Source organism: Limulus polyphemus, unplaced genomic scaffold (assembly GCF_000517525.1).
Source record: "Limulus polyphemus unplaced genomic scaffold, Limulus_polyphemus-2.1.2 Scaffold1091, whole genome shotgun sequence".
In the NCBI taxonomy this organism is placed as follows: domain Eukaryota; kingdom Metazoa; phylum Arthropoda; class Merostomata; order Xiphosura; family Limulidae; genus Limulus; species Limulus polyphemus.
The window spans coordinates 98,274-106,071 of record NW_013666701.1 but is presented as its reverse complement, the minus strand read 5'-3'; the positions used below and the strand labels follow the sequence as shown (position 1 = coordinate 106,071).

The following is a 7,798-nucleotide window of genomic DNA, read 5'->3' as shown; positions in this document are numbered from 1 at the left end:
ATATTTTTAAGTTCAAGATGGAACCTGAATGCAAGCAACAAACTGTATATTTGTGGTCTGCAGACATACCACATGTTTTCTACCTTGTAATCTTAATGGAGAACTTAAAAAAAATTGTTTACTCCGAGTCTATGTAGTTTTTGCATAACAAAAGTCCATAAAACCTGTAACTTCATTCAAACGGCCTTTATTTTTCTCTAGAGATACCTTCTCCACCTGCAGGGAATATTGTTGTAAAATTACACATTGTAGAAGAAGGTCAATGACAGCAGTGGAGCAGATGATATCAAGAGTTTACGACCTCCCCATGTTGAATGAGAATGTCCAGTCATGTGGGTAGTGTTAGTCTCTATGTGTAAACTTGACATTTCCCATTAAGTAAGAAGCATTGCTACAAAGGAAATTAAGCAAGTCAGTTGATGGGAAGACATCTGGAAGGAAGAAAACCTGTTGATCAATTCACAAATCTTGTAGCAGGCACTGTCCAGAAAGAAAGCATGCATACTTTGTTTTTGTCTACTGAATAAATAAAGACTGTCTTCATCATGTCTAACCTGTTTATTTTGAACTCAATTAGTAGTTAAATTTAGATTTACTTCATAATTTATCCTGCCAATCCTCCCATTATAAAGTGGACCTACGTAAGTTTTTGCAGAATCAATTTAGCATGGGAGTACCATAAATGTATATCAGTGAAAAGATACATATGGTGGTCCTTATACACAACTACAAATATATGTCTTCCTATGAATATTGAGCAGCCACTGCCAAAAAAACATGTATTTTTCCTGTAAGACATATCCCAGAATGTACGTATTAACAGACCCCTTACGAGCCAGTGGGGGACATTTTTGTTAAAAAAAAACTACCAATCCAGTTTTTTTTTTAATTTGAACTGAAATTTTTTGGACATTTTTATTGGCTAAAAAGAAGACATTTCCTGCACTCTTTTAGCACTGGGGCTGTGAAAAGTGGTAAGGTGATTGAAATCCATTAGTGCATCATGAGCTTAATGGCCAAGCACAAAAAGCATGGAATTCTCAAATGACATGCAGAGGTATTCGGGAACCATAGAACCATCTTGGTAAATATTGTGCAGGAAGCTGAATACAATATTATGCCTGTAGCTGCTTTTAAAGTGTTCCTGTCTATTCATCCTACTGCTGACTATCGTGATGCTTCAACCTTCCCTACCAACTTGCAGGTGAAATCTTTCGTATCTTAATTGAAAGCTAAAAATAAAAAAGTGATAGCAGAAGCATAAAACATTGGCAGTTGCTTAATTAATGATGCTGAGAATGTGGCTTTATTGATATATACTGAATTTACTCCCAGCAGGTAGACCTTAGTACTAGCTAGTATGGAGATATGAGGATGCTGTATTTCACTTAAAAATTTATCAATTAATAAATGAAAACTTGTCTCGAAAAGATAAGTCCAAAACCACCCTCTTTGGGAGTTTCTGGATTGAACTTACTTTTAATATTCAACAAATTGTAGTGTAAAGACACACCTTGGCTCCTGAAGGACGTGTTAAAAAAAATTTTTATATAAAGATCATAATCTCACTTAAAACAAAAAAGTTATTTTTCTAGTACAATCATAGGGAACTTATAGTTTGCAATAAGCACCTTAGACTGACTCTGTGTGAACTAGGTAGAAAAGCTGCCCAACTTCCTTGAGAAAGGAATAGTCAAGAAACAAAATGTATGAAACTTTACAAATACAGTGCATGTTGTGTTAAAGGCTCATGTATAAAGGATTAAATAATAATACGAATCAAGCAATACCAAATTACAGGACAGGGACAAAACAGATCTTCTGCTTGATGTTAACTAATTCAATTTTATTAAAATTGCTAATGACTGAAAAGGAAATGTTAACAACCATACAACCTGGAAGTAATTCTGCAGTGTAATGGGAAAACATCCAACAATAAATCCTAACAGGGGGATGATGGAGGAGAATAAAAATACGGAGACAGAAACCACTTGCCCTAATGTAAGCATCTGCTATTAAAAATCCAGGGTTCTAGAATAAGAGACCAGAATAATGGAAGGATATGAGGACCTTGGTCATATGAATATTTGGATGAGTATTCACTTTCACAGGAAATATTCAGTTTGAATAGGACAAATAATTCCCAACTGAGGTTAACCTTCCAGAAAGCCCAAAAAATTTATGGATTCCTTTTAACCTTAGAAACTAACTTATTAGGTCTGAAAATTCAAATCAAAGAAATTAATACCTTTCTGGCAAGTGATATAAGAAATAAAAGAATGGAGCAGAACCACTCAATTCCAGAAGAAAAGATAATATCTTTCTTCCAACCCACAATTAAAGAAGAATGATAAGATTTTAAGGTTAGGCAACTTATTCCCTTAATTACTCAATTACCTTGTAAGCATTTACAACATATTATAATTGGTTATTTAAATTTTCTTGGTCTTGATTAAGGAACTTAGCAAACTGTGTATAATTCATGTGGCTCTACAAATCTGACTAATGCAATGCAATCAGGTAGTGCAAAAGTCTCGGCCCATTTTGTGAAAACCCACTAGTTCAAAAACATTACCTTATCAGAAGTATCCATATACCCCTTGATCATATAACAATGGGCTCCAACTAACTGAGTTGAAATACAAATACTAGGTAGAAGATGAGTGTCAGATTAAACTTGTAGATGATACAGTTGAAAGTTATATCAATAACTCAAACAACCCTCCAGTGTGCAGAAATTTCCTCCAAACATTAGTAATATAATGCATGGGAACTTACAGTATGAAACAAAGAAAGCAATTTTGGAACATTTTAAAGTTCAATTTAGGACAATTTTAAAATCTTTAAGACTGGAAAATGTCTTCTCTTTCAAAGAGATAATATCCTACCTTCAAGGATCAGGAGTAGTGTAAGCATTCAGGTGTGTGTGTGAAATGTAATCTGATGTATATGGGCAGTACAAAGTGCTGCCTAGAAGAAAGGATAAAAGAACATGCATAAGTTGAGGGATCTCATTTGCTAGCAAGTATATGGATAAGCACTACAACCAGGTACTCCTCAGAAAATTGTAATTCCAAGTTCTTCAGGTGAATGGACATTCCACACCAAAAATTCATTCTTATATCACAAAGAGAACTCTGTAGTTCCTTTGTTATTAAAAATCTATACATGTGGTGTTATGAATGTATTTCAATTTTGTGAATTCAAGTTTACTGGTTTTCCAAAGATGACCTAAGTGAGGATCGAAAGCTCACATGAAGTGGTTCGAACTCATATTTGAATATTGTGTTTGTGTTCAAGATGTCTGAAGTGAGTGAATTTAACAAGATGAGAATCTCTAGGCTGCTTATATCCAGTACACAGATATGTTAAGCAGTATCAGTCCTTGGGCATGCAGGAGTTATTATGTACGAGACCATTCAAAGGTATTGAAACTTTGTATAGTACCTCATCCAAGGCAAGTTTTTACTTTTTAAGAGTTGTAAAAGATTTCTGGAAATAGTCTTTGCAACAAGTTCACAGCAACATTATTATAATCATTGTAGCCTTTTGTGATTGAGCATCATTTATAAGGTTTACAAAATGTATTCTCCTTGAAAAGGGCTAGGATAAGCATGCCTTTACATCAAGACTCTTAAAGATTGCTTTGTTTTATGTAAAACTTCTCAATGCTATAATCTTGACATTTAATTACCAATTGCTATTTTTATGGAATTATGCAACACATGCCATGTTTGAAAGTAACAATATTTGTCTCGAATGCTTCAACTACACCCCAGATATTAGTCCTACGGGTCATCTTTCGGATTGTATGGAGAGATTAACTGATTAGGTTAGATCACAACCTTTCAGCAGCAACAGTTAGATGGAATTCAAAGATAACATTCGACAAAATGCACCAGATACTGGTCAGAATATATTTAAATGCATACCTCGGACAATAACTGCATTTATTCAGGTCAAGAATAGTGCCACACTGTATTAGAACAGTGAATATTTGGATCTCCATTTTATGACTAATTGACCAGATTTTCTTGGCAGGGCTAGTTGTTTCTTAAATGACACAGATAATGGTTCTATAACGTTCATAGTTATTCTTTTCAAGGGTGTTCTAGCAAGCTGTTGTGTAATATTTATTTTATTGCATGGCCTCCTATTTTGAATTCTGGTTAATAAAACATCATTCCTTTGAATCAATGCTGGTTTCTCAAATGTTCCAAAGTGTAGTCTTTGTCATCCATTTATTTTTATACTCAATTCCTATGCAGTAGTTAGTCTGCTGCTGCTTGCTCCTCCTTAAACTCCATCTATGGTTACAGTGGCACCTGACTACAGGTTTTTCAGCAATTTTTAAAGGATAGCTTACAGTATAAGTGTAAGATCACGTCTCTCTTCAATTATGATGACATTTCTTTTAGATCCATATTTGCATATGTAGTTAGGATGCATTATTTGCAAGTAGGCCATAACTAATAAATATTTTGTACTGATGCATTTCTTGCAGTTAATTCTCATACCATCACAACTGAATATATTCTCGTGGTAGTGCCAGTCAGTGTTTCGTGCTTATACATAGCCTGGCCTAACTAGTATAGTATTTTGTTCAGGTTACAGAGGGTCCTTTAAAAGCACTGCCAGAGATGAGTATATTGTTCACATATATTGAAACAAATATGTCTTAGTATGATTATTAACATTAGGCTCTAGAACTGACAGAAAGTTACATTAACTCAACATTGATGGGCATCAACTTCAAATTTCAGTCTTTTGCATGTGCTAAAGATGGTGAATTGTTATTATCTAGTTCTTTGTACTAATAACTTGGTGTCATATTTGTTGAATATAATATCTAGGCTTTCCATTATTTATAAAAATAGTTAATAATACTTTTTCATTGGTATATAGAAAGGTGATATCACCATTAGCTTGGTTGACTAAGATGATATTTCACAGCAACAAAGAATTACCACAAGTGAAGAAAAGAGTGTTTGATGCCACTTTTCAGTATTTGGTATTATGTAACAGTAACTATTTTAAGAGCCCAGGGCAAACACGCCATGGGGAGTAAATTGGATGAGTAATATCTTTGACAGAAGTGTCCAAACCATACCAATGGATCTAAAAATATATTCTGCATACATTTATAGAACATCACAGTTGCACCCCCATCTACATGAATTGTCATACTTATTCTGAAAAACAGTTAGTTTGAGAGTCTGAACTAGGCGTAAGTTGGTTGTGAGGACTATTTTTTTCCCTCATTGCTTGCCAACAATTTACGAAGGTGGTGCTTGTCAAAACATACTAGTTTAAAGCCAGTTCCATAACTTTATTCTATATTAATCCTTAACTATTTTAAATGCCTACCACTGTGTGATTTTTTCCATGATATATGTAGCTGTAACTCCTGTACTTCAATTTTAGAAGTATCACTCAATACTTTTGGAGCTATGAATACCTTCCAGGAAAAGAAGATAATTAATATTGAACTTTCATGCAGCCAAAATACCCTTTGTTTCTTACAATGGTCTTATTGTGCACCTTGTGAAAATAATAATAATTGTAGTGAAGAAGTTTTTGAGCTTAAAATTACATAGAATAAACCTGGGATTTCAATCACTCTTCTTAGGCTGGCTACCACCATTTATCTTTTCGGGTATTCAGTTTACTCCAATTTCATATGGTCCTATCCTCCAAAGGAAAGACCTAACAACTACTGACTAGAAGCAGCACTTGAATCATTGTTGATGAGAAATATCCACCACAGGGGTTAATTTTGGGCAGAACAGCTTTTTGCCTCTTGAGGAATCATACCATTAGTGTTCCTGGTCTTCTACTTTATTTCACTTCATTGCTCCATAAAATATTTGTGTTCAACTCTCAAACAAACTGGGTTATTTAAATTTCTGCTGTAATTATAAATAATGTACAAGATGGCTCCATTTAACATTGGAATTTTCTCGTGGTATGTATACCCTCTGTTGTACCATGCTGCTACTACAAAAGGGAGTTCCCACACTTCCAAAATCCCATTTTAACCACTGATCTACCATGGATTCTAATGGAAAGCTACTGACACATGTATCAGACCCACAATGAAGTCTTGTGCCAAAAATTCTGGAGTTTTTGTGACACTGTGGGGTAAATCCACTTGTCGCACCAAATGGCTATAAATGTCAAGTTGAATAAATCTGATTATAGCATTCAAAGGGTTAATGAACAATTAATAACAATAATCTTTCAGAAAAAAGATTACAGAATATATATTAGTTGTGTTTTTACTACAAGTAGCTTTCTTTTTTTTAAGCATAACAACTTACTAAACATTATTCTGTCTCAAAGCATTCTACATTCACTAGAAGCTGTCTTAAAATGTGAAATATCAAAAACCTTAATTACAAAACAGTTTGACATGAATGACAAAAAGTTACAATAGTTTTATGCAATTCTTTAAGCTGAAATTAGACTAGTTGTTTTTTAGGTAATAAATATTGCAGTATAATATTGTGTCAGCTTTCATACAAGGACTAACTGTACCCAAACACTACTTTAGACAGCACAGTGTTATTTGATGATTATTGCTATTTTGGTCACATAGTTTAAAACTGAATTAAATCTTATAAATGTTGCATTCATAAGAAATCTTCAAAATACTAAAACAATTTTTCTGTTATAATTTTGGAACATTAATCTCTTTCTTTTACAATTTAAGACAGATTCAACATGTATGGAAAAGAAACTCAACATACCAAGAAAATGTTTATTATATTATGTAGTACTTGTTAGTGCATCTAGATGGAATATTTTACAAATTATTGTTTAGCAAACTCTGTATGTACCTGAATAATGGTACTAGCACACCAATTTACTTACAGTTACTTCTAAGTAGAAATGAACATTCAGTATACTTGTTAATTTATAATCATGAATTTGTAGGAGTAAAAACTGAAAAATGTAAAACAAACATGAATTGATGCTGTAGGCAATTTAAGTAAAACTGTTAAATTCAAAGTTTCAATGATTTCTAGGTTGATCTTGTATGAAACCTATGAAGTTCAAGTTAACTACCTATCTGTGTCTATAATAGTTTTAACAAAACAACTAAGTTAGCAAACTATTACAGTTACTCTTTTTTATAGAGCTTTTGTAATAAATGTTATACCTATCTATTTCTGGGTCACTTGTATTTTACAATCATGTTACAGCTGTAACTGGGACAAGCTAAAATGTTCATTACGAAAGTAAACTTATTTACATTCTTCAATAATTCTGTTTTCTTTGTGAAGTGTGGTACTAAAAGGTAAGTGTAAAAATTAACAATATTCTTTAGAAGAAAAACAAATATCCATGCTTCAAGCTTTTGTCATACCATGGAATTATGTTTGTTCTTTATTGGCAACTGAAAATGATACTTGTACAGTATCCAAGTTCCATGACATTTTAATGACAATTTTATTAAGAAAATACGAGCAGTTACTTATATATATATACATAAAATATAATGATATTTTAAAGCAGTTGAAAAGTTTTTTTGTTTGTAATTAAGCACAAAGCTACACAATGAGCTATCTGTGCTCTGCTCACCATGGGTATCAAAATAACCCAGTTTCTAGCATTGTAAGTTTGCAGACATACCGCCATGCCACTGGGGAGCACATTTCAAAAGTTCCCAATTTTCCAGGTAATGAAACATATGTTTGACAAAAATATTTTCCAGATACTAACACCTTTAGAAATCAGTATTTGTTTTTCTACAGTTCTTAAAATATACATTGAATCGTTGGAAAGGGTTCAGAGT

The 7,798-nt window shown here is 33.1% G+C and overlaps 1 protein-coding gene across 1 annotated transcript in view; it reads left to right on the top strand.

Annotated features, from left to right (window-relative positions):
- Positions 1–436, top strand: part of LOC106462091 (serine-enriched protein-like) — a 35,215-nt gene extending 34,779 nt beyond the window's left edge. The window contains exon 7 of the mRNA XM_022389231.1: positions 202–436. The gene's annotated coding sequence lies outside the window, so the exon portion shown is untranslated. The remainder of the gene's footprint in view (positions 1–201) is intronic.
- The last annotated feature ends 7,362 nt before the right edge of the window (positions 437–7,798 follow it).